Source organism: Balaenoptera musculus, chromosome 10 (assembly GCF_009873245.2).
Source record: "Balaenoptera musculus isolate JJ_BM4_2016_0621 chromosome 10, mBalMus1.pri.v3, whole genome shotgun sequence".
Classification (NCBI taxonomy): Eukaryota; Metazoa; Chordata; class Mammalia; order Artiodactyla; family Balaenopteridae; genus Balaenoptera; species Balaenoptera musculus.
This window is the reverse complement of record NC_045794.1, coordinates 67543228-67571058: the sequence shown is the minus strand read 5'-3', so window position 1 is coordinate 67571058 and position 27831 is coordinate 67543228. Positions and strand designations below refer to the sequence as shown.

Sequence of the window (27831 nt, the reverse complement as noted above, 5' to 3'; positions counted from 1 at the left end):
TCTAATGTGTGTGTGTGGGGGGGGTTTCCACACCACCAAGAAGCAATTCTCTGACACCATCTGCGTGGCCTACACTTCAGCTCAATCCTGACCCTCCCTAGAGAACAGCATGAACTCCTACAGATAAAGGGCTCAGTCCCACAAAACCCCCTTCTCCCACATCAGATGCAAGTCACAAGCCCAGGTTGTTACCTGTGCTTCTGACCAACCAGCTATGGATTGGAGGTTCCAATGAGCATCTCACAGAACTCAGAAAAACAATTTACTCGCTAGATTACTGGTTTATAATTAAAAGGTATAACTCAGGATCAGCCAGGTAGACAAGAGTGTAGGGCAAGGTATGGAGAAATGGCGAGCAGGCCACCGTCTCCCCACTTCCACGCGTTCACCAACCCAGAAGCTCTCCAAACGCTGTCCTTTACGGTGTTTATGAAGGCTGCGTTACATATGTGTGATTGATTAAATCACTGACCCCTGGTGATTGATTCAACCTCCAGTCCCTCTCCCCTCCCCAGAGGTGGGGTGGGATTGAAATCTCCAACCCTCTAATCACTGGGTTGGTTCCCCTGGCAACCAGCACCATCCTTAAGTGCTTACAAAAGTTACCTTATTGACATAAACTCAGGTGTGGTTGAAAGGAGTTTGTTAGGTATATTAAGACACCTTTAACACCCTTATCACTTAGGAAATTCAAGAGTTTTAGAAGCTCTGTGCCAGAAACAGGGACAAAGACCAAATACATATTTAATCATAATATAACATTCTTGTTAGTTTCCAATAAGTTGTATCTGAAAAGACTGAATCTCAGCATTAAGCTACCAAATAAAAAAGAAGAGTATCTCAGACTAGAGCCTCTGGTCCCTACATCCTCAAAAGGCTTCCGAACAAAGCATCTAATCTGAATTGCCGAGGGTAAGCCTCTGGCATCTAGTTTTTACAAACCCCAAGTCATTTCACTGCACAGCCTCTGTTGACAATTAGTGACCTAGTAGAAGGTTAATAACAAACACTGTGGTGGACTTACTGGCATTGCTGGCCTGGCGTCCCTTCTCTCTCCTGGTGCAGCCATCCTGATTTCCTTCTGGGGAGACACGCTCAGCCAATAGTTCAAAAGGGGCTGACCCCAGGCTGCCTGCTCCGGGGGGAGATATGTAACTCAGGCTTAGCCAATCCACAGTGATTGGTGCAGGGATAGGTATCTGACTCAAGCAAGCCCTGTAAGGCTTGATTGCAACCCTTCTGTTAGAACTGTGGGTGAAGAGACGCATTCTTCCCCCTGGGATTTCATTAGGCTCATGCGCCAGAATCACTAGGATCAGTAGTGACCTAGAATTGCTCGGTCAGCTTGAGGGGTGGGGGCATGTAGAGGATGCTGAGCTAAGAATGAAATCAATTCGGAGGAAAGCAGAACAAGAGTGGGCGAAAGGGACAGAAGGAGGGCAAGAGAGAGTGAGAGAGCGAGAGAGAAAAAGCTAGAGTATTATATTGGTATTTGAGCCCCTGAATCCATCTGTATCTGAACTAGATTAGCCCTAGGACTTTTCAGAGCCATAATGTGTCTTAGTCTGCTCAGGCTGCCATAACAAAATACCATACACTAGGTGACTTAAACAATAGAAATTTATTTCTTATGGTTATGGAGGCTGGGAAATCCAAGATCAAGGTGCCAGCAAAGTAGGTTTCACTTGAAGGCCTCTTCTCTTGGTTTACAGGCAGCCTCTATGCTGGTGTCTGCATATGTGTGTGTGTGTGTGTGTGTGTGTGTGTGTGTGAGAGAGAGAGGGAAAGAAGAAGAAGAAGGAGGAGAAGGGGGGAGGGGAAGGGGGAGAAGAGGGAAAGAGAAAGGTCTCTGGTGTCTCTTATTATAAGGACACTAATCCTATCATACCAGAGCCCTACCTTTATGATCTCATTTAACCTTAATTACCTCTTTATAAGCCCTATCTCCAAATACAGTCACATTGGGTGTTAGGGCCTCCGCATTATGAGCTTTGGGGGGGATAAAATTCAGTCCGAAGCATGACACAATAAATTCCCTCTCCTCCTTTTTTTCTGAAGGCATTGGGTTGGATTTTCAGTCACTTAATATGACAGAGTTCCAAATGCTATATAGCCACTGCTGTTGACTTCAGCACTCCACTCATTCCATTTCTGTCCTTATGAGTCTGTCTGCCTTCCTAAGCAGACCAGTGCAGTGCGCAAAAAAGCCTTTAGGACAGAAGAGACCATCTAGTGGGGTGGTTTAGAGCATGGCCTCTGCAGTCTGAGCTGGGTTTGAATTCCAGCTCCGTCATTCACTTAACCTCCCTCTGGGTGTGTGGACTCACCTGTAAGTGGTATGGACAAAAGTCCCTACCTCTGGAATTATTATGAGGATTTGATGCATTAATATTCATAAACTACCTAGAACAGTGCCTGGCACTGTGCTACCATGATGTTTGTTAAATATCGGGTCTATACATACATACCTGTGTTAAATCTCTGCTTGTGCATTTATTAGTGTGTGACTGCACGTTACCTAACTCTTCTGAGCTGTTCCCTTCGAGTGACAGCACATATAAATTTACTAGCACAGGTCCTGACATAGTGAACACTCAATAACTGGCATGTGAACAAATGGATAAGTTGCAATTAAAAAAAGAAGTTCCCCTTTTTGTGTTGAAATTTTCACTTTGAGCTGGAGTATATTTAATTTGGAATTCCTTTATAGATTTATTAGATTCGTCTATTTTTCTCTCGACTTCAGAAAGCATTAGTTATCTAATGCCCAAATATAATTATATGGAAATGACAGTTGTGTCCAAATGAGATGGAATAATTTAGACGAGCATTTGATAACAGTGCTTTCCACAATTCTTAAGAAATCTGTTGCTGAAAAAATACCAGGGCAAAGTGGAAGTCTAACAGGAGCTGTGTAAATTAGCGATTATTTAGATAGATTACTTTTCTAAGAAACTTTCTGTAATGGAACAAACCATAGACTGCTTATTAAAATTATACTCTATTAAAAGTAAAGACCAGAAAAGCAGAATGGGTTGCCTCTTTCTTGTTTAATCAAAGCAGGGGTTTGTTCAAAGTCAGGGTTCTACCTGACTTTAGATGAAATTTATATCATGGAATTCCACATGAAAGGATCTCTTGAACTGCTGACTTAAGTTGGGAAAAGAAGATGATAACTGTGTGATTTTGCAGCCAGATTCACATTATAAATTAAAATTTTCCACTTTGTCCAAGTTGGTGACTCTCAGAAGCAGACCTCTCTTTCTCATCAGGGAAATGGATTCCTGTCCCAAACAAACAGGCTATGAAGGTTATTCAAAATTTTGTTTCCAATTTTCACTTAAAATTTTTTCTATTTTAAAAGTATTCCTACAAAAAGTCAAACAATAAAGATATGTTTAAAGAAAAAGTTGTGTCTTTCATCCTCCATTTCCCCCTCTATTCTTATCTGTCTGAGGTAACCAGTGTCTTCAGTGTATTTCCTTTTTTAATGAAAGTGGAATCATATTGTACACATTACTGTCTCTTGCTTTTTTTTTTTTTTTTTTGTATGTGATTAACATCCCTCCTCCAGGGCAGTACATGTAGCTCAAACACATTCTTTACACAGTGGCATAAAATTTCAAGTAAGCATCACCAGATTTTATTCACTAGACCATTTAAATTTTTTTCAGATTTTTTTTTTTGTCACCACAAAGGATGTCAATAAACATGCACATGTTCTTACATTGACAAAAAACACAAAATGAGATTTCTCTAATGTGCAGTGATTTTAGGGTAATTTCAAGATGATACCACATCCTTCCAACACAGTAAAAGGAAATAATGACCTTTGTGAACAGAGGACTCTGAAAAAAAAAAATAAAAGAATGTAAGGAATACATTTAAATAATTTAGGTCACAAGTGATCCCATTCACTTTTGCAATGTGGTGCGTGTTGTATTCAACCTCTGTAAATCATTTCTAGATCTATGAAGAGGGCCATGAAGTCTCCATACTCATTGGAAGGCCTTGGGTAGTTTCTCAAAGTATGGTTCCTAGAGGCACACTGGTGGGTATCACACACATGTTCACAGTGAAGATTCCACTGCCCACCACCTGGAGATTTTTATTTAGTGGGTTTGGAGTGGGGCCCCGGTAGCTTCACATTTCAACCAAAAATTCCCAGGTGGAATTCCCAGGTGAAAGCCTTGGAGTTTGTAAGCTTGGGACTAGATTGGGGGTCAGCCAAATTCAGCCTTCCACCTGTTTTTGATGGCCTGTGAGCTAAGAATGGTTTTTACATTTTTAAATGGTTGAAAAACAATCAAAAGAAGAAGAATATTTCATGCAACGTGAAAATTAAATGCAATTCAAATTTCAGTGTCCATAAATAAAGTGTTACTGGAACACAGCCACACCCATACATCCTGTACCTATGGCGGTTTTTGGGCTACAACAGCAGAGTTGAGTAGTTGCCACAGAAACCATCTGGCCACAGAGCCAAAATATTTACAATCTGGCCCTCTATAGGAGAAGTCTGCCAGCCCTTGGACTAGATGGTCTCTGAGGTCCCTATCCTTTCTGAATGTATTTTATTCACTGTCTTATTTACCTCCTTCCAAATGCAAATGCACCGCCAAACCCTAGAGCTGGCACAGACCCCTGGAGGTGCAGAGTATGGGTGGAGATCAGACACCAGGAGGAGTTATAGCTTAGGAGGCAATGTGAGCCATGTAGAATAAATTACACATTAGCACAGTCAGAAAGTGAGTACAACTGCACCAGCTAACCACTTCACGCCACCTTACACGCACTGGGCTCTGGTTCCAGTGCTCCCACACGCTGGCTCATGGAATCCTTGCAACAACTCTGTGATGTAGGTGCTATCTTTATCCTCCTTCTACAGTTGAGGAAACTGAGGAATGGAAAGGTTAAGTAACTGGCCTAAGCGTACGTTATCATAAGTAGCAGAGTGGGAATTTGAACCGAGGTAGTCTAGCTGCAGTGTCTGGGCATAAAACCACTAAGCCATTACTGCAGGCGATAAGGTGAAAGTCATTTAAAGGTAAAAATCACCATGTTTGGACTCATATCTCAATTCCAATTTGAAAGTCAGGGTAGTGGGAGGCTACCCTCTGGTGAACATGACCTCACCTTTTTACCCAGGGTCACAAGGTCAAATATCCTCAGGGCCGGTTGGGAGGTCACTGAATGAGGAGCACTGCCGTCTCAAACACAGCTGTTTTTCCTACTTTGAAGAGCACCGTGCAAACAGAGCCTTTTCATCACAGGAAAACAGCTGTGTGAGGAGTGATGGTAACTGGCAGTTGAAGGGCAAGGAAACAATCACGTGTGGTGAGGACCGTGTGTGGCTGGAGAGGAAGCGCCCCATCAAGAAAGGGCCTGCTAGTCACCTCTAGCTTCTTCCTGACATGTAGAAATGAGGGCAATCCAGATTTTGGTAGTGTGATCTCCCAACATTTAAGAGTTCAGCCATTAATTCAAATATTAAAAACAAACAAAGAAAACACACTGTCTGGGCCAAACAAAATAAGATTTCAAGTCACCCGTGTGGGACCCATGCTTTAGTAATTTTCTCTTTAGGATAAATCATCTTAATGCCAAACCTTTCCAAACGGATCTGTAGGCCCAGACCTTTAATCAGAGCATGGCTGCCCCCTTGAACTGGTGCCAAGTTTTGCAGTCAACTGTAGTTGATGAGAGCTACAAAGTTACCTTCAGATGTCCGAGTCCTACCTGTCAGATACTTATGCTGTGATCAAGCCTAATGCCCTCCTTATGTATGTTACAAGAAATGTCTGCTTTATATTAGTAGACAATCTTTACCAGGGCTGGCAGCATTGATAAGTGCTTTTCCTTAATGGAAGAGCATATTTTCATAGCTTTTCCAGGAGTATCTTGGTGCTTTTAATGGAACCATGATCCATCCCCTTAGTTATTCTTCAGTCACACAATGCTTATTTCATTGAATATAATGGCTCATGCCCATTCACTGATGGCCCCCAAATAAAAGCTCTTTTTTGAAATTTGAAAGTGCTCCAGAGTAGAGTACACAACAAGGAAAAGAACAAAACAGAAAAATGCCAGTTGTTCAGTTGAAGCAAAAAAAATAATGTTCGGAGTACTGTAAACTTGAGTGATAAATCACTGTTAATAAAATAATTTAAAAACATCCGTCACTCTGACAATCTGAAATCATATTTAAATCGTTTAGACATTCTATGAAAAATCTACCTAAAGAACTTTCAGATCCCATAGGAAACAATTTTTTATAAAACAATATTTTAAAATATTTTCCGTGAGATTCTATACAGAAAAACAGTGCCTTAAATGGAATTTCAAAATCAATCAAAATTTATTGCTCAACTTTGACGTTTATGTGTTCCAGTTGGAGTTCATGGACTCTGCACAAAGTAAGCATTATTTTGAATATTTTCAGTTACTTTAATATATAGTGTCATAAATAAAGGACAAATTGCCTTCAGAGGCCTACCTAGGAGTTTGGAGTATGAAAAACATGACACTTTGGCACTCAAAAACAATTCCCAAATGAAAACTAACGGATTATATAGAAGCACAAACAGGACACTGAATTAAGAAAATATGAAACTTTACAAAACATCAATTGAAAAAAAAATCACAAAACATTTAACACAATATGGTATCTTGGATTAGATCATGAAACAAAAAGACATTAGCGGAAAACTACTGAAATCTGAAGAAAGTCTGGAGTTAATACTAATGTACCAATGTTGGCTTCTTAGTTTTGACAAATGCATGGTCTGAATGTAAGATGTTAACATTAGTGGAAACTGGGTGAGAGGTATATGGGAACTTCATTTTTGCAACTTTTCTGTAAACCTAAAATTATTCCAAAATAAAAAGCTTACTTGAAAAAAAAAAAACACAAAACTGGTAAGAGTATTAATCTGTGCCCTTAAAGCAAACAACAGAATAGCGTAGGCTGATAAAATTTACTTGCCATTAGTGCCATCTGTGTATGCACGTGTGGGTGGTGTATATATATGTCAGGGAACAGGTGGGGATGTGTGAACACAGGTAACATACTTCCATCTTTTCCTCAGTTGACAGTCTGCTACCCAAAGTGTGAAAGGACAGAAATGAGTGTGGGAAGTGAGTTCCTAAACATTGTATTAATAAAAATATATATAATAAAATATATTAATACAATATATTAATTATATTTATATAGACATTAGGAGTTCCTGTGTTAAAAAAGATAGGTCGTCGTAATTGGACTATGTCCAACTTTGGCTCTTTTGTGTGTTTTTGATTTTTTTTTAACAGTTTTATGTCTCTTGGTTGTATCTTTAAAAATATATACCAATGAAAAGGATTATAGTTTGTTTCCAGACTCTATAAAGCACACTTTTATACTCAATTTCTATCCCTTCACCAAAGAAGCTACATTGTCACAGGTTTCCCTTTTGCTGTACAGAACAGATGTGTTAATGAGGTGGAGTAGATATATACCAGCATGGTAAAAATAACTTGAAGAGGTCTGCTTTTGGGCAGGATGTAGTAGGTCATAGCAGGCCAACACTTTTACCGCAACCACCAAAAAAAGGGCAAATAGACTACCAAAAAAAGCACATATTTTAAAAGATATCAGAAAGTAAGGAAACGGCATAAACAAAAATTCCAGAAAGAGGACAATCACTTCCTGAAATAAGCTGGCAGTTGTTGGCCATCATTTTCTTTAAGGTCTGAGGATTGATCTTGGCTGAGCCAGAGAGCTTCTACTGGGGGAAAAGAGATCCTAGCAAATCTTTTGGCTTTCTTCTGGGGCTAGAGGAATCAAAGGGAAACATGAAGGGTCTCAGACAGAGATGATAACAGTGGAACATTTGAAATGCCAAGTAGAGAACCTGAATTGTGCCAAAAGACGTTTTGATATGGTTGAGATCTCAAGAGTCAGGATTGGGACATTGGGATCCAGCTGACACAGATTCTATACAGAAATGAAGGGTAGAGCAGATCTGAGATGGCCGATTCCTCCTACTTCATCACCTCCTATGACTCCAGCAGCCGATTATGACGCCCGTCCACCTCTGCACCAGCACCAATTCCTGTGTCAAAAGTTCGAGCAAATGGGAAGCAGCAGAAGGGCACCGGGTTCAGCGGTGATGGTGTTGTGTAGTGAACCAGAGCGAAGCTCCTTCCTGGAGACTGAAGGAACCTCAGATGGAAGCATAGGCTGAGCTCATCTACAGATTTACCATTGGGTGCCTAGAAGTTCCATGGTTCACGAGGAAAATGTGTGCCAGTTGTCAATTTGACTCCATCCCCGATGACATTAAGACCTGATTTCTGTGCTAGGCCTTCAACACTCTGAGTTAAATAGATATGACTCTTTTTCTCACTCAGTAAACATGAGTTGAGGACATTTGCCTTGAGGGAGCCAGAATCCTTAATTTTTGCATGAAGTGCATTACAGAATAACAGAGCAGCTCTGTGCTGAAATTGTGCAAAGGTGAGAGAAAAGCAGCGCTGCAGCTAGTGAGTCACATATGGAATCTTTTCTTGATGGATTCAGTCACGATTTTTAAATTTGTTTTTAAACCCCACTATTCTTGGTATTCTAATGTGCATTGTTCTAAGAAGCTGCGAAGGGAAGGTCAAATTCTAGTTTCTTGCTGTACATCATTTGTCATCATAAAAGAACAGCTTAAACCTGAGTCAGCAGGATCTGTTAATTTTAGTGAAATTGAAGAATTAAAACTCTATGTCATGACCTTAGGAAATATTTTATCCCCTTTATTTTGTCCTCATCTTGATGTATAATCAGCTGCATTTAAGTCTGGGGTTTATTTATTGAAACAAAGCAGATATAAGGCACATGATTTAATCTATAAACAATTTCAATTTGGCCTATTTGTCATTCAAGGTGTGTGCACAATTTAGAATGGCTTCTGCTCACTCAACTCTCTCTCACGTGCTCAGTGATTAAATATTTAGATTTACAGCAAGCTCTTGACACCACCATAAAAAAGCCCACATTTAAAAGAACTGCAAAGTGCCATAAAGGCCTCAGAAAATCAAATATAATCTTGAAAAACACTGCCAATATATGGGAAGACAGTATAGTGTATATTTTTATTTTGTTTTGTTGTGCTGATTATGTATACTGAGTTCTCATAAATGAAAAGAAGTCATATGTTCTAAAAAAAATCTGTCAAAGTAGCCTAGGTTTATATGCATCACACTGTTTTCTTTAATAACGTGTTCAATTTGAATTTTGATATAAAGAATTAATAGAAAATTGGGGCCCTTTGGGGAGTTAGTCCGTGGCAAGTTTTTCTAGTTACAAGGAAGCATTTAATTTATACACTTTTATTCTAATAAAAGATGCTAGTAGAGGAAAATAAAATACCAAACATCAGTAAATGTGATATTAGCAAATATAATTTCTATCATTCACATATAAAACAGATGGTATATAAGAATTAATATATTTGAACATCAGCCCACTTAGAAATATTATCTAGATTTATTAATTTTTACATGTGCTTTCTTCACATGGGTCAGCTGGAAAGTCTAAATAGTTGCTATACATTAAAAATATAATGTTAGTTGCAGATAATTTTTAGAATCAGCTCAATCTTTTACAAGAGCTTAGGTTCCCCTGTTACTTCCTTTCATAAAATCCTGTTTAGCTCCTTCATTTTATTTGTTAAATTATAATAATTGACTAATTAATTGTGTAATTTTCATTGTAGTGCCTTTCCTGTTACGTTCTGGACTCCACGAGAGCTGAGACTATGTTTCTTGTTCGCTATGCTAAACTTAATATTTAGTCCAGCGCTTAAAACATAGATCTGTTCAAAAAAGATGTTCTTAATGGATAAAGGACCGAATGACTGGCACCAGCGCTGGGCAAACTATGGCTCAACTCCAGCCCACTGCCTGCTTTTCACCGCCTGCAAGTTAAGAAGGTTTTTTCCATTTTTAAATAAATCTACTTTTCAAATGGTTATATAAGTGCCTAAACAGTAACCTCAGTTTTGCCTGTTGGCACATAAACTCTACAATATTTGCTATCCGGCCCTACAAGAAGAAAGTTTTCTGACCCTGATCTGGACCAGCACTGTTCACTAGAACTGTTCCATAGGATAGCCACGAACCACACGTGGCCGGTGAGCACATGAAATTTGCCTGATGTGAGCACGGAACTGAACTTTTTATTTTATTTCATTTCATTTTAACTAATTTAAATAATCCCACGTGGCTAGCAGCTAGTGTGTTAGATGGCAGCAGACCTAGAGATACAAAAGAATAAACCTCATGTGAATACAGCAAATAATTACTCAGAGATCAAGTATATCTGCAGAAAAATACAAAAATATGCACTAATCTAGCAGTTTAGTTAGTCTTTCTGGCAAAAAAAAATAGAATATATCGGGGCTTCCCTGGTGGCACAGTGGTTGAGAATCTGCCTGCTAATGCAGGGGACACGGGTTCGAGCCCTGGTCTGGGAAGATCCCACATGCCGCGGAGCAACTAAGCCCGTGCGCCACAACTACTGAGCCTGCACGTCTGAAGCCTGTGCTCTGCAACAAAAGAGGCTGCGATGGTGAGAGGCCCGCGCACCGCGATGATGAGCGGCCCCCGCCTGCCACAACTAGAGAAAGCCCTCGCACAGAAACGAAGACCCAACACAGCCATAAATAAATAAATAAATAAATAAATAAATAAATAAATAAAATAAATAAATAAATATTAAAAAAATAGAATATAAAAATAAACTAAATTATCTACCGCTAGTTCATTAAAACCAATGTTATGACAATACTTTTAAAAAGCACAAAGGTAAAAATTAATTCATTTAATTTGATAGTTACACAGAAGCTCATTTAAAATAAGTGGTGGTTCTTCATCCTATGAACTGTGGTTGAGAAAAGAGCTCTTTTAGATAAGGAAGATAATGTTAATGTTCTAGGAACAAATAAATGAAGAATATTGCTTTAATGAAGATTTTAAAGTTTTTCTTTGCTTTATTGAAGGACACACCACTTATCTGCAAAGAAATTCTTGAAATACATAGAATTCTATGAAAGCAAAATGTTCTATAGAACAGTAGGAAGACATTAGAGCCCATAAACAAGTAAAAACAATGATATAATCTGATGGTATCCTCAAATAGCATTAAAGTAGGTATTAAGGTGGATTGAGGGCTTCCCTGGTGGCACAATGGTTAAGAATCTGCCTGCCAATGCAGCGGACACAGGTTCGCTCCCTGGTCTGGGAAGATCCCACATGCCGTGGAGCAACTAAGTCCGTGCGCCACAACTACTGAGCCTGCGCTCCAGAGCTCGTGAGCCACAACTAATGAGCCCGTGTGCTGCAACAACTGAAGTCCATGTGCCTAAAGCCTGTGCTCCGCAACGAGAAGCCACCGCAATGAGAAGCACGTGCACTGCAATGAAGAGTAGCCCCCGTCTGCCGCAACTAGAGAAAGCCTGCCTGCAGCAATGAAGACCCAACAGAGCCAAAAGTAAAATAAATAAAATAAATAAATTTATAAAAAAGTGGATTGAGAAGTAACGATTCAAATTGCAACGTGAAGTTTACAACACCCACATTAATAAATGATTTCATGTCTTTATGTTGAGAAGCTCTTAAAAGGAAATCTGAATTATGTGCTATTTAGCATTGAAATTGTTTGCTGCTGTTATTTATAACACTTGAAGTTAAAATAATTAAAAATTGGAGTAATCTCCTTTTCTTGCTTATGCTGTTTCTGACATGTCTATGTATGAAAAAATATCTCCCTGAGTAAAACTACTTTGGCTGCCCTCTTATTTCAAATGATTTTATTATTAGGGAAAAATCTGAAATCACAGTGGACAAATAATCCCTTAATGCTTTTCCTGGCTAGAAAGTAATTTGTCAAAACAATCCAATTTCCAAATGGCATACAAAACCAACAAGATACTGAGCCAATACATCTGTTTCTCTCTGTATTTAGAGTATAGACAAATGCCTTTCATTTTGGGTGGAAAATCCTGATTTTGAATTCTTTAACATGACAATTTAGCTCTAGTAACAAAATATCATTTATCATTTCTTTGATAAAACTTTAGAATTTTTTAAAAGTCGGGTTTTACTGAGATACAAGTCACATGCAATAATATTCACCCTTTTAAAGTGCAGTTTAATAAATTTTGACACACACGCAAGTTGTGTGTTCACCACCCAAATTAACATATGGGACATTTTCATCACCCCACGAAGTTCCCTTATGCCCCTTTGTAGGCAATTCCTCCCTTCACCCACAGCCCAGTGGCAACCAGTGACTGAGCTGTTTTCTGTTTCTACAGTTTTGACTTTTCTAGAATGTTGTATAAATGACATATAAATACAGCATGTACAGCAGGTGTCTAGCTTATTTTGCTTAGCCATTTACTGTAATGCTTTTGAAATTCATCCATGTTGTTGCTGGTATCAGTAGTTCATTGCTAGCTGTTGCTGAGAAATATTCCATTGTATGAATGTACCACAATATTTTTATCTATTCTGCTGTTGATGGATTTTTGACTACTATGGATAAAGCAACAATTAACATTTGCTGTATGGACCTCTGTTTTCATTTCTCCTAGGAAAACATCTATGGAATTGTTGGGTCATATGGTATGTTTAACTTTATAAAAATCTGCCAAATTGTTCTCCAAAATAACCGTATCATTTGCATCCCCATCAGCAATCTTTAAAGCTCGGGTTGTTCTACATTGTCTCCAACAGTTAGTATTATCAATCCTTTTAATTTTAGCCATTTTAATGGATGTGTAGTGATTATCTCCTTTTAATTCATCTTTTCCTGTTGATTAATGATGTTGAATAGTTTTACATGTGTTCATTGCTGTATGCATATCTTCTTTGGTGAAATATTTGTGCAAATCTTTTGCCTCTCTTTTTGCTGAGTTTTTGTTTTACTATTTATGTACTCTGCCGATAAGCTCTTTATCAGGAACGTGCTTTGCAAATATTTCTTACCAATCTGTGTCCTGCTTTTCTTTTTTTTTTTTTTTTTAATTAATTAATTAATTTATTTATTTATTTTTGGCTGTGTTGGGTCTTCGTTGGTGCATGCGGGCTTTCTCTAGTTGCGGCGAGTGGGGGCTACTCTTCCTTGCAGTGCGCGGGCTTCTCATTGCAGTGGCTTCTCTTGTTGTGGAGCACGGGCTCTAGGCACACGGGCTTCAGTAGTTGTGGCACGTGGGCTCAGTAGTTGTGGCTCGTGGGCTCTAGAGTGCAGGCTCAGTAGTTGTGGCACATGGGCTTAATTGCTCCACGGCATGTGGGATCTTCCCGGGCCAGGGCTCGAACCTGTGTCTCCTGCATTGGCAGGCGGATTCTTAACCACTGTGCCACCAGGGAAGCCCTTCATTTTCTTAAGAATCTTTTCAAGAGCAGACATTTTAAATTTGATGAAGACCAATTTGTCAGATTTTTTGCTTATGGTTTATGGTTTTCTGTGTCCTAAGGAACCTTTCCTTAACCAAAATATTTTCTCCTACATTCTATTCTAGAAGGTTTTTAGTTTTCTCTTACATTTAGATCTAAAATCCATTTCAAGTAACCTTTTGTATGTGATACGTGGTAAGGGTTGAGTTTTTTTTTTTTTTTTCATTTTGATACTTAATTATTTGTTAGCACCACTTGTTGAAATGAGTGTTTTTCCCCTTGAATAGCTTTGACACCTCTGTCAAAAATCAACTGCTTATATATATGTGGGCCTATTTCTTAACTCATTAGTTTGTTCCATTCACCTATTTAACTGTCTTTAAACAAATACCACACTCTTGATTACTATAATTTTATAGTAAGCCTTATAAAATTTTACATTTTAAATATATAAAGGAATACTGATATCCTTCATAAACCTAAGTACTCCTGAAATAGTTGTTTATCATATAGTGTAGGTAGAGGCTTACACTGATTTGGGCAGATATCATTCCTCTAAATATGGAAGAATCGCTATTCATAGTTGTTATTTTAAGTGGTCTGTTTTCCTGTGTTCTACAGGTAGAAGGTATACTGAACCCAGGGGATCCACAGATAGAATTCAGGGCATCCATGATCATGGATCTTGGAGAAAACCTATTTCTTTATTTTCACTAACCTCTGATCGAAATTCAGTGTTTCCTTCTATTATAAACGTGGACAACAAACCTCAGTATGACTGGCAGTACCTGAAACTCTTGCCAATAGAAGGTGCAGATATTTTCATGTCACATTACAGCTGTGGCCTATATCTTCAAATATTGCTCACATTTATTGTTACTTCAAAATCATAGTAGTTTTAATTATTTTAAATTATTTATTTGTTTGTTTTTGGCTGTGTCGGGTCTTAGTTGCGGCACACGGGATCGTTCATTATAGCACGCAGGCTCTTCGTTCCGGCGCGCGGGCTTCTCTCTAGTTGTGGTGACTAAGTGGGCTCCAGAGCATGTGGGCTCTGTAGTTACGGCACATAGGCTCTCTAGTTGTGGCATGCGGGCTTAGTTGCCCTGTGGCACGTGGAATCTTAGTTCCCTGACCAGGGATCGAACCCACGTCCCCTGCATTGGAAGGCAGATTCTTAACCACTGGACAACCAGGGAAGTCCCCATAGTAGTTTTTAGAACTGCTACTTGATCTTGTTATTTAATGAGTAATAAACACACATATTACTAAATTATCATTTTTAAAAGCTCTGTTGTTAACTATCTCTATATGATTGGCTTCCTTTGTCAAATTATGTATTTTACTATATGTTAAAAAACATTGCTTGAGAAGGGGCCCAAGGGGTCTCTGGCACAGAAATGGTTTAGCTCTGCCCTCTGTATTCCCATTTCATAGATTTACTGCTTAGGCTGTCTTCCAGCCTGAGAGGTCCATTCAGAGTGTCTTTTATGCTTCAGTTTAGAATACTGCAATATTACAAGCTTTGGGTTATTTCACCTTATACCATATATAATATAATTATGATATATAACATATTATATATTATAAAGGTTCAATAAACCTTAATTAAACATGTGAGACTGAACAATGCTCCATGTCAGAATCTGGAGATTCAGTGGTGTTTCTCATGGTTCCTGCCTTTGAGTCATTTCGGCCCAGAATTGCAGGCAGATAAGGAAGTAGGCCTGGCAACGTACTGTCCACGTGCTCTCCACATGCAGCCACCTAGTGATGTTCTTACGCCTCACCTGGGTGGCGGTGGAGGTGTGGGCAGAATATCAGCCACTGCTTCCCACAGGAATTGACACATATGAGGAAACCTAGAGAACAAGCAAGCATGAACCAGAATGGGAAGAGACTCACACAGAGGAAACCTGTGCAAGCATGAAACTTACCTCTGCCTGCAGCCTTGGGGCAGAGGAATGGCCAAGGGGGGAAATGTGCATGGCCTGCCTTCCAACTCCCCCGGATGTGTCTGGGAAGACAATCCTTCTCACCATGCAGAAGTCAAGCGGCTTCCCACTCTTGATGAGAATATTCAGCTTGCATTTACTATTTTATCCCGTCAGGCGAAAGTGCTTTCTCTCAGGCTCCCTCTTCCCCCCACAGAAGCTATTAGGTGCAAAGCCCTTGGCTGACGCAGCCCTTCCGGAAGGGCCCCTCCCCACTTCTCGTGCCTTCCTCAGCGCCTCTTCCACCCAAGAGCGCTCTCAGTGTGCATCCTTGGCTTCAGCCAGTTCCTTCCCTCCTGGACTAGTGAGTGGTACCTGAGAGCGTGCTTAGATACCATGGTACAAATGGGAGGGACACCTGCGGACAGACTCACCGTCCCAGTTTCTCCTTCAGCACTTCAGCCCACGGGACCCAGTCTAGAGGAGTAGAGGTCTTCTCCCACCTGGATTAAATGAGCCATTTATTACATCCTAAGCAGAGATTATTATGAAGACACGTTCCCTCAAGCCTCTCCTCAGCCGGCCAGCAGCAGGGGCTGCTCGGCTAGTGAGGGACTAACTGACTCTCCGGCACTGTTAACAGCTGGGACAGAGCCTTTCCTGCCTGTGTCTGCTGGGGCACTGGGACTGTTCCTTTGTGATGGGCTCTATTTTTCACTTTGTTTACCAGGGTCTAAATGGAGCAAATGCCACCCACACATCTTGGTAAGGTAGGGGTGTAGATGAAAAATCTTTATATTTTTGAGGGTTTCTGTTTACTTGAGGAAATTGCTTCATCTTGCTCAGTTATCCTTATGGGAAACAGGCTGCCTATCTTTGAGGGGTTCCTGCTTCCAGTTGCTGAAGTGATATTATACTTTCTGAGGAAGAGGATGGTGCTCTTTCTTGCCCTCTGTAGGAGAGGGGTTTTTTTTGTTTTTTTGTTTATTTTCTTTTTGGAGGACATTTTAAATTATGACCATAAAATTTCATGGCTTCACTTACTGGGCATTATTCGTTTCTCTCAGAGGATAGGCTAGTTTCCTTCCCCCTGGAGGATCAGTGTATTCATTTCCTTCCTTTCCTCTCCAGCATGCTCTGAATGCTTTCACTGCTAGGCACAGGACAAATAGTAAAAATGATAGATTTCCTGCCCTTCTAGGTCAAATAGAGGAATACAAACATTTTAAAATTAAGCGCGATAAAGTGATATTGATGCTGTCACAGTCATCTGTGCGGAGTACCACTGGGGCATAATAAAAGAAGAGTATTTAAATGTGGGGGGCAGGCTCATAAATACTGAAGGACAACACAGGAAAGGGTTGGCAGGAAGAGAAAGGGATGCTAGCCTTCTGGAAGAAGGATCGGTGAGAGCAAAGTCCAGATGGAGGCAACACTTGAGATGCCGTGGGAGTTGCAGCAAGTCTGGATCATTTGAAACTGGGGTTAGATGGAGTGCAGAGAAAGACTATACAAATGAAGTAGGCAAGGGAAGCATCATGGAAGATTTGGACGCCCTGCTTAAGAGTTTGGATTTTCCTGTCAGAAGACTGGAAAACCACAGAAGAGTTATGAGCAGGGGTAGGAGACTGATGCCAAGGAAACCAAAGGGCAGTTACGAGGCTCTGAACTTTGTAGCAGTGGGACTGGAGAGGAGAGGCAGTGAGGAGAAAGGTAGGAGGTTGAATGAACATGTCTTAATGTTCCAATGGATTGGAAGGAGAGAGAAGTCTAGGGTGATTATAGTTTTCAGCTGAAAGTTTACTTCACTGAAAAGGAGTTTTAGCGGAAGAGTAGGTTTGACCGGAAGTTTAATTTTCGACATGTAGATTTTGAAGTGCTGGTGGAATGCCCATGGTAGTGGCGGTGGCCATCAGGCAGATGAATAAACAGGTCTAGAGCTCAGGAGAGAGAGGTAGCCTAGAAACTCAGATCTGAGCGTCATCAGATACAGGTCCTTTTGGAAGCCAGAACCATGTCCCATGGAAAGTGTGTAGAATGAAAAAGGCCCCAAGGACAGAGCCTTCAATGGAAAAGACTAATAGTAGTTAAAGGACAAATAGAGAAGAGGCTTCAAAGAAGGCAGAGAGAGAACAGATAGTGGAAGGAGAACAGTCTAGGAGCAGTGGCTCTTTTGGCTTCTGGGAAGCAACTCTTGGGGGTCAGATGTTCTCTCCATCTCCCTGAATCTTACGGCCATCCTGTTTCTCTCTGTGTATTGGCTTTATCTCTTCTCTCTAATGACCTCTTTCTCTGCTCATTCATAGTTTCTGACCCTCATAACTTTGGCTTCACGTGGTCAAACACTGCCCCTACAATCTCTTTATATACCACGACTTTTTAACTTCCACCCCATACTTTGTCTATTTCAAACTCCTGAGAAAGGGAGAATCTGATAGGTCTAACTTTTCTTCAGGTCACATCAAGGATCTAGGTTGCCTTGACCAGGTGTGTACTCATGCTTCCATCACCTGCGGTCCCGAGAGTCCTGGGTATAAAACATGGCTGTCTGTGTTCACCCCTTTGACAGGAGATATGGGCAAGGAGAAAAAAATGTGGTTAGTTAGGCTGAATGATATCTGTAGTTTTAGAAAGTTTACGGAAGGGATTCCTCAACAATGGCAGACACTGTAGTATAGTCAAGAAAGTATCCTGTGGATCTGGTGATGTGGATGCCAGTTGCTGGGATGGGGGGAGGGATCTGGTTGCTGTTGAGTTGGCAGTGAATGAGGGAAGGAATTGGAGACATAGAGCTGTGGCTCCCCCTTAATCAGGATCTCTACCTCAAACTTTATAATATAAAGGAAGGGGGGTGATGTTGATACAGGACAGAGTCTAGTGGTGGTTGTCCTTTTTTTTCCTTCTCAAACATATGATCATTATTTAGTTATTTGCCCTTGTTCTGTACTAGAGCAGTGGGTTTGGACCTATGAACACAGATAACAGAACTACCCTTAGAAAAAGGAGAAGGGATCCCTTTAAATGAGACTGTGGGAGGGAGGGAAGGAGAAGTGATGTGGGTAAATTGTAGGAAAGGTAAGAGGTTGGCAAAGGGCACTGAAGTTCACTCTGCAAAGCCTTTCCCCCTTCACTCCCTTCACTCCTTCACTTCTCCTCTCCTCCCTAAGAGTTAACTGATAATTGAATGATCCTGCAGATTCTGAGATATCCTAAACAGATCCCATAGAGAATCCAAAGTAGGGTAACTGTCCTGGTCCTTTAAGACTGAGCAGGCTCTGCTGTTGAGGGCAGCACACCAAGGAAAGCCAGGCTGCTAGTAGGCTTGCTTTATGTTATAGCTTTCTTTGGAATGATCTGTAATGCTGATCTATTAGCAGGGGTTTCTGCCAGCCCTACCAGCATTCTGGGGCAGCCCACCCAGTCTGCATTCTGCCCCTCAACCTGTCGATGGCCATGGTATCACAGAACTCACTGACTCTCATTATGTAAATTCTCTCATTGACTCTCATTATATAAACTCTCTCATTGTGTAAATAAAGGAACTGAGACCTGAAGAGGTGAAGTAACTTGCCCAGGGTCACATACTTGGTGGCAAAACCAGGAATAGAACATAGGCTTCCCAACTCAAGGCTCAATGTTATTATTATTATTTTAGTGTGATCATTTTCCCACTAATTAATATCCTGCCAATATCCATTATGTGCTCAACGAGAGTCCTGGTTTTTCCTGAGAAGGTGATATTTCAGATGGGTTGTGAAACGTGAGCAGAGCTCACCAGGCAAAAAAGTAAGGCAAAGGGTTTGACTTGGGCTAAGTGTGCAACATCTACTGCCTGGGATGAGGTAATTCTCATGCGCAGAGACAGAAAGTGACCATCAGTGGCCTCTCACGGCCTCTGTTTGAATTACCAAAAGCTTGGAACTACATGCCTTCACCTGGCCATCCTTCCTAAGTGGACAAAACACATGCACCATCCATCATCTTGTCCACTCACGCTCTTACATGTAACCTACTGTGCTCTTCCCCCTTCTCACTCATTCTCCCATTGCTGTGATCCTTTCCACCGAGGGCTTCTGGAAAACCTTGTTTAGAGAAAACCAACGACCCTATACTATCACCTTATTCACCAAACACCTACCACCCTGAAGCTTGGTTAACTCTCAAGGAGCCACTTGCCAATCTCTCCAGTGCCGGATGCTAATGTTCTCACATCACATGGACCATGAGGAGAGGCTGGGAGGCTGAGTGGAGGAGAGAGGGGTTAGCCTTCTCCCTGGTCCCCACTCTCTGTCTCATCGTAAATTCTCCACTGTTGAATAAAAGAAGCTGGATGTTAGCTGGCTATAGCAGTTGCCATCATTTGTCTTCTGCCAAATTCCCAAGAAGATTTAACATTTGTCTGTTGTCAACTAATGTTATTTTCCTAGATAATCTCTCTGAATAACATTTTTTTTCAATACTCTTCTCTCTCTAGATATTCTTCCTCAGTAACCCCTTGAACAGCCATGATTTAAACAACCATTAATAGATCTTGAGCTCAAAGTTTCCTATGGGTTCTAGGTTGCATATTGGATATCTTCAACATGTGGGTATTTCACAGACACAGCATAACCAAAATTGAACAATAAGCAACCCCTAATTCCCAAGCAACCCCTTAGACCTTTGTTCCTTCTTAGACTTTCTTCCTCAGTAAATGGCTGTGCTACTCAGCTAGTCACCCATGCTAGAAACTTGAGGGGAGGTGAAGGGTGACTATCCTAGACTTCATTCTGTCTCACCTACAATATAGAATCAGTAACCAAGTCATGATAATTTTAACCTCCTTGACTTAACTTTTTTCTTTTCCATTTCTACTTTCCTCTGCCCTAATCAAGGCATTATCTCTTTTCATTTAGGTTTTGAAATGGGGCCTAACTGTTGCCCTGGCCTTCAGCTTGATTCTACTCCAATCCATCCTGTAGGCTATACAGTCAGAGCGATTTTTCTAAAATAGAACTATAATCACATCACTCTCTTCCTAAACTCCTCCCTCAATGAGACCTTTTATGCCTTGAGAGGAAATGTATCTCTTTGCATGCCATTCATGGCTTCCCGCCTAGGACCCTGTCAACCTGTCTGATCTTATCTCCATACTCACCATCACATTAAACAACTTTCAAAGCCCCTAATGAGTCATGCTCTCATCATGTTTTTTGCAATAATTGTTGCTTGTCCTTATTGAGAGACGTTACTATAATACAAAGATCTCTGATTACTTGATCTCTTTCTGCTCATAACTGCAGGTGGTTACTGTTTGTCCCCCAGTTGACAGATGGAAAAAGACTGAAGCACAAGTAAGTTAAGTACCTAACTAAGGTCACACAGCTAGTGAGGGGACACAACTGGGATTTGAACTCTTATCAGTCTCTCTCTAGAACCCATTCTTTTAACCACTATTTACAGCACTATCACTCTGACCCTCCTCCTGGAAGAACCCTTCTTTCTTCCTTCACTGAGCTCACGCCTCATACGTACCCCTGGCCATTTATTCTTGCTTCTGCTTCCATCAAAATTCTGAAAAAATCTCTCACAAAAAATGTCAATGATGGACTTCAGTGGGAATTTTCCCATTCTCTTCTTACTGGATCTTTCAAATTCTCCAACCATTGGTTACTCCATAGGCCTTGAAATATCCTCTTCTTGATTCACATGATGATCTGCTCCTGTCTTTCTGCTTTATCTCTCTGGATGTGCTTTCACAGCCACGTTTGTTGTTCACACTTCTCTATAGAAACTTCATATTGGAGTTTTAGTTTCTCCATTCTTTTCTCCCTATGCTTTTTGCACTGAGTGATCTCATCCATGTTCTAGCTTCAATTTCCATCTATATGTTGATAACTTCTACATTTGTATCCATGCTTTCCCTTTGTTCTACAGACCCTTTTAGACCACTGCTTCTTTAATATTCCTTGAATTTCTCAAAAGTATCCTGCACTCAACATATCTGAAATGGAATTTTTAGTTTTTTCCCCAATATTGCTCTTCAGTGTACTTTAGCACCACCTTCCACCTAGAGAAACAATCTAGAAACTTTTATAGTCCATCAACCAAAGAGCACTAAGAACAAAACTGTAGTCCGAACTAGATTTATTTCGCTGACCGCAGCCAGGGGGCACGCACTCCGGGAGAACAGGGGGTTGTCTCAGTAAGAGAGAGTTTTTAGGAACTTCTTATAGGATTTGGGCTTGTAATGCATGGTTGTAGGGAGGATTAAAACATGAGGTCCAGTTTTGAATTGGAGGTTGTCAAAAAGCTAGGGAAATTCAATAACTGGTCTTATTTTATTTTAATATAGAAGGCAGGAGGATTAAAGTGGGTTGAGAGTAGTCACTGCTATGAAGTTGGAATTACATGTTAGCCAGAAGAGAGATGTTGAGAATGGGCTTGTCTGTCTTGTTCCAGACATGTCACTGAGTGGCCTTCTCTGAATATTGTCTATAATTGTCATTTATTTTGAGTTTCAGTACATACCTCCCAGTTTAGTTAGATGATTTTGGAAAAAGTGATTTAACTCTCAGCTTTAATTTTCCAGTACAAAAAAATAAAGCAAATATCTATTATTATTTGGGAGCAGAAAATTCAAGAACACTTTACTTATGATTTTAGAGTTGTACACATATTTCCTTCATTTTAATATGAAACTCTTTTTATAGAGGTGTCTCAGAAAAAACAAATATTTTTCCTGCCATTTTGCAAAAACAGTTCCATCTGATTGGTAGATTATGAGACCTTATCCTTTAGAGGCAGGACAACCAAGAAATCATCAATTACTTGAAGTTTATAGGATTATGCACCCACCAATATCTTGACTGTCTCAAGAGGAAACCAAATAATTAAGACCAACACAGAAGACCCTCAAATAATCAAGAAGTAAGACAGTATCTGTAGTGGCTAGAAGCAGTTAGACTCTGAAGCCAGATGCCTGAATTTGAATCTTGACTTTAACCATTCCCATGCCTCCTCCAACTTGGAGCAAGTTGCTGGACCTTTCTGTATTTCAATTTTCCCTTCAGTAAAGCAGCAGAAATAATACAGTCCCTTCCTCTTAGGATTGCTATAAAGATTAAGTAAGTTAATAAATACAAAAGTGCTTAGAACAGCACCTAGCAGAGTAGGCACTCATAAATATTTAGTTGGCATTATTATTATAATCCATCATGTCATTTGGGAGTTTAAAAAACCTTTTAAAATTTGAGTAGTTGCCAAGGACACTCTGTATAATGGTATGTAGGTATATAAGAGACATATAAAGTTGGAGTAACCTCTAAAATTTTTAAAACAGATCTGGCTACTCAAGAAGACTCCTTCAGAGAGAGCTCTCAGATGTCAACACACTTGAGAATAGTGAATCTGGAATTATGTTAACATATTGGAAGCTTCCATGGAGACTGCAATGGTGAAAGAGCAATTTGAATAGTAGACTTTCAAAACTGTCAAAGAAATTGATGATGTATCCCTACTTGCCAGAAAGAGGCTTATGCAACACCTTTGGACTGCATATAAGAGGAACTACTCGGGGGGGATTTCATGAAATCTATAACTGAAGTGGCTCCTTCTTCTCTTTCCTGTCAGCTGGCCATTTTGACATCTATTAGACTAATACATGTAAGTGGGGTAAAATTTTTTGATTATGACATCTGTTTAAATTGGCCTTCTGTGTTCTGTTTCATAAGTTCAGTTAAACTATGTGCTTTTAGCATTTACTACACTGGAGGTGGATTCTTTGGGGAAGAGAAAAACAGAGGTTATAAGAAAGATTAAATTGTAGGTTATTATTATTTTTATTAATATCAAATGGGGCACATAGAAAAGTCTTTGTATTTATTCTTATATTTGGTGACAGGTCAGTTGTGCAGTTTTGGAGGGTAGCCTGAATTTAATTTATTTGGCACACTTATGGTAGACCTCAGTTATCTGAATTGATTTCTGTCTATCATTAGTAGATTGCTTGCCTATGTTTCCTTATATTTTATGTACAAATATCTAGGCAGGAGCCTACTGAGGGTTTGCAGTTCATTGTTATGAAGCTGTTCTGTGGATTCTATGTTTAACCATCAATGATTTCCCAAGCTGGCAGCTTTTATGAAAGAACTAAATCCAAATTTGGCCCTGGATTGAAAAAAGCAGAGTTCCTAAATAGTTAATGTATATGATATACTAATAGTATTATCAACCTTTAACTAGCAATTCCTCCTTCTGGAATGTAGTCATACAGCTTAATTATTGAAGAAGAGAATAATGTCATATGCTCTCAATGTATTCACAACATCTTAGGCACAATTGCAAGAGGTTTGGAAGGTCTAACAATAAAATAATGGGTAAATAGGAGTATATGTCATTAGGATGGGACTCTTAAGTCATTAAAAATGATCACGATGAAGGCAGTGTAGAATTATGGGGAAATGTTTCTTACATAATACTAAGGTAAAAGAGGCAGATATAAATGGTATGTTTGATTGTTAAGGCAGATATAAACAATAAATGCATTTGGACTGACTGAAAATAACTACTTGGTGGTGGGAATGTGAGTAATTTAACTATAGTTTCTTCATTTCATTTTTTTTAAACCAAAAAGAGAGAAAGTAAAGATTTTAAATAGCATGATCATATTATTCGAGAGCCAAATTCCTCATTCATTTTTCATGGATTTGTAAAAATGACAGCTTGTATGTTAACCTCAATTTGAGGTTTAGCCCAGGAACCTGATTTGTTTGCCTCAATAGATTCACTGTATCTTGATTTTTAAAATAAATTCTATGCAAGTTCCAATGCCAACTGGGTCTGCTATCTTTATTAATATGAAAAAGATCGCGTGGGTGAAGATACCATAATCAGAGATAAACAGAAAAAGCACGGAAATAAAATGTGGAGCATCTACCAAAAGATATGAAGGCCTTTTGAAGAGGTGTTCCTAATTTATATACATAAGTTAGAGTTTTATGGTAAATATACAGATAATACAGAACATTTTCATTCTTAAATTTTACTTACAAACTAAATCTTTTACATTATATTGAAAAGACATAGCCTTAGTCAGTTGTGAGAAATGGCTGCAAAAAACCCCACAATTCAATCCCCAAATTTATTAACAAGTCCTGTTGGAGTAATGCCTGTTAAAAAATGTCAGCTGAAGGCAGAAGGGATTTGTGAAATTCTGGTCTCCTTTGTATTTATTCTTTGGCAGTGACTGAAGAGAGGGAGGTCTAATATTCTTAGGTACAGACCTCTCGAGCATGAGGCAAGATGTGGTCCATTTAGGGCAGGGCTGTGAGTGAGTACCCTCGGGATTTGCATGCTCCCTCACCTTAGCAGACACTACGGGACCTGGCAGGGTCTTCTGTGTTCTTGGGCATAAAACTCTCTCAGAGGAGCCTTAAAGAGGCTGTCTTCTCAAATGTTAAGCACTTGGGGGTCTCTTAAAATACCTATTCTGACTGAGTAGGTTTGGGGTAGGGACTGAGATTCTGCATTTTTAACAAGTTCTCAGGTGATGTTGATGCTGTTGGTCTGCGGAGTGCAATTTCGGGGAATAAGACTCTAAGCGCAGCTTACTTGAGGAAAAAAAAAGTGATGCAGGGAATCTCCTGCTTAATCTTTGCTTCCCATATTACTTCTACGACTGGAAGCTAATCTTTGGACAAGGAAGCATGCCACTGGCGTGGACGTCAATGTAAAAAGAAGTGTTAGTACGTACTGGAATAATTTCTTACAATTTTAACTTATCACTCTGGTGTCCAGAAAGATCAGTACTGATAACTAAGAAATATACTCTATAACTCATATGTTGAAGTTTTAAGCATTGCTATATGCCCACCAGCTTTTTGGAATGTTATTGTCCTAACATTATGCTGTGTGGTCATCTTTTTGGTTAGCTGTTTTTAAAATTTTCTTTGGAATTTTCAAATTTCATTTACAGGCCCCTTTATAAAACCCCCTCTCTGATTCTTCTGGGGTGGCCCTTGTATATATGATATATAAAATGTCAAAGTAGTTGATATTTAATAATTGGCAATTATCTTTAGGTTTATTTTTAGTAATTATCTTAAGATTTATTTTAAATTTTTATTTATTTTTTATTTTATTTATTTATTTATTTTGGCTGCGTTGGGTCTTCATTGCTGCACGTGGGCTTCGTCTAGTTGCAGCGAGCGGGGGCTACTCTTCGTTGCAGTGTGCAGGCTTCTCATTGCGGTGGCTTCTCTTTGTTGCAGAGCACAGGCTCTAGGCACATGGGCTTCAGTAGTTGTGGCTCGCGGGCTCTAGAGCGCAGGCTCAGTAGTTGTGGCGCACGGGCTTAGTTGCTCCGCGGCATGTGGGATCTTCCCGGACCAGGGCTCGAACCTGAGTTCCCTGCATTGGCAGGCGATTCTTAACCACTGCGCCACCAGGGAAGTCCCAAGATTTATTTTAAAATTAAAATTAATATCATGGGCAGGAAGCTTCTTGGTTTTCACTGATCTTCCTAAGTAAGTTAAAACTAACCACTATCTGGCACATATATACAATGGAATATTACTCAGCCATAAAAAGGAACGAAATTGAGTTATTTGTAGTGAGGCGGATGGACCTAGAGTCTGTCATACAGAGTAAAGTAAATCAGAAAGAGAAAAATACCAGATGCTAACGCAAATATATGGAATCTAAAAAAACGGTACTGATGAACTAGTGTCAGGGGCAGGAATACATACGCAGATATAGAGAATGGACTTGAGGACACAGGGCGGGGAAGGGGAAGCTGGGACGAAGTGAGAGAGTAGCATTGACGTGTATACACTACCAAATGTAAAATGGATGGCTAGTGGCAGGCAAGCTGCTGCATAGCACAGGGAGATCAGCTCGGGTGCTTTGTGACCACCTAGAGGGGTGGGATAGGGAGGGTGGCAGGGAGATGCAAGAGGGAGGGGATATGGGGATATATGTATACATATAGCTGATTCACTTTGTTGTACAGCAGAAACTAACACAACATTGTAAAGCAATTCTACTCCAATAAAGATATAAAAACAAAACAAAACAACTAACCACTATCATTGGTGTTCAATTCTTTCAAAAGTGGCCTCGGACTGCCACTTTAACTTTAAATTGCAAAGTTCTGATTTTAACTTAGCATATACTTACAAGACAATAAAAGCCAAGTATGAATCTATTATCTAAAGCAGTAAAACAAAATACCGTATTTGGAATGTCAATGGGATTCTTATCATTGAATTTTTTTTCTTAAATCTATGAACAGTGAGCTGAAAGATCTCTTAAATGTGTTTCCTGTAAGAACACATTTTTATAGAAATACATTTACATGGCTATTTGTTTAGTTTTGAATATAGTACTATACTCCTTAATTTTTTGCCCACCAAAATCTGGAGATCACAGGGTTAGACAAAAAGGAAAGAACAAAAAGGAAGTCTGTAAGCAGACACTGGTCACTGAAATCATTATGCTTTCAAGATATAATTAAACCCTAGAGTGAATGAAAAATGGGTGAACTGTTCTCAAGTATTACTGCTTGCTCCTTGGGTGTATATTACTGTTTTGATACTAACAATCTATATCCCTAATACATGCTATTGAATTAATTTGTTGTTCTGAGAATTGAGGTTAAGTGTGAAAACACCAGTTTATAGATGTTCAATAAAGTTTTTTTGGACTTTATATGTCTTACTTGATCAGAAACACATATACTCTGTTTTTGGAAAAGTCAGAGAGATTTCATCCTCTGTTTCCTAGTTTTCCAAGACGGCATTTCTATTTTGGCCCTGACAAACAGCTATCCTACCCTTCTTATGCATTTGCATCTTATAGACAGTTTAGAATCTAAAAATCAAGACATAAATTAAATGTGTATTTGATGTAACTCCACCAGGCTACTATGACCTTCAGAAGCTGTGTAACACTGCTTTATTTATTAACTAAACAAAGCTCCAAGAGATATAAAGTTTTAATTTTCATAATAATAGAACAGTAAGGAGATATTGGTTGAATTTACTATTGTTTCATTAATCTTAAAGGTAGGAGGTATGCTATTAACAGCAGCAATTTTAATGAAATCCTTCTTCTCTAAGCATCTGCAAACCAATTTATTAGAAGGAAAACACATTACCAAGAATCTCATTAACAAAAGTGGATATTAAAACTGTGCTAGAGATCTAAAATGTGAAGCATATTTTAAAAAATTCAGATCTGGGGGCTTCCCTGGTGGCGCAGTAGTTGAGAATCTGCCTGCCGATGCAGGGGACACGGATTCGAGCCCTGGTCTGGGAGGATCCCACATGCCACGGAGCAACTGGGCCTGTGAGCCACGGTTACTGAGCCTGCGCGTCTGGAGCTTGTGCTCTGCAACAGGAGAGGCCGCGATGATGAGAGGCCCACGCACCGCGATGAAGAGTGGCCCCCACTTGCCACAACTGGAGAAAGCCCTCGCACAGAAACGAAG

General features: G+C 39.7%; 1 protein-coding gene across 2 annotated transcripts in view; it reads right to left on the bottom strand.

Moving 5' to 3' along the window:
- Window positions 1-3646: 3646 nt before the first annotated feature.
- Window positions 3647-27831, bottom strand: part of METTL25 (methyltransferase like 25) — a 141540-nt gene continuing 117355 nt past the window's right edge. Inside the window, exon 13 of one of the 2 annotated variants that reach the window (XM_036866171.1) lies at window positions 3647-3848. The gene's annotated coding sequence lies outside the window, so the exon portion shown is untranslated. Of the gene's footprint in view, window positions 3849-7963; window positions 8094-27831 lie in introns of those variants that run through there. The other variant, XM_036866173.1, reaches the window with a different exon arrangement.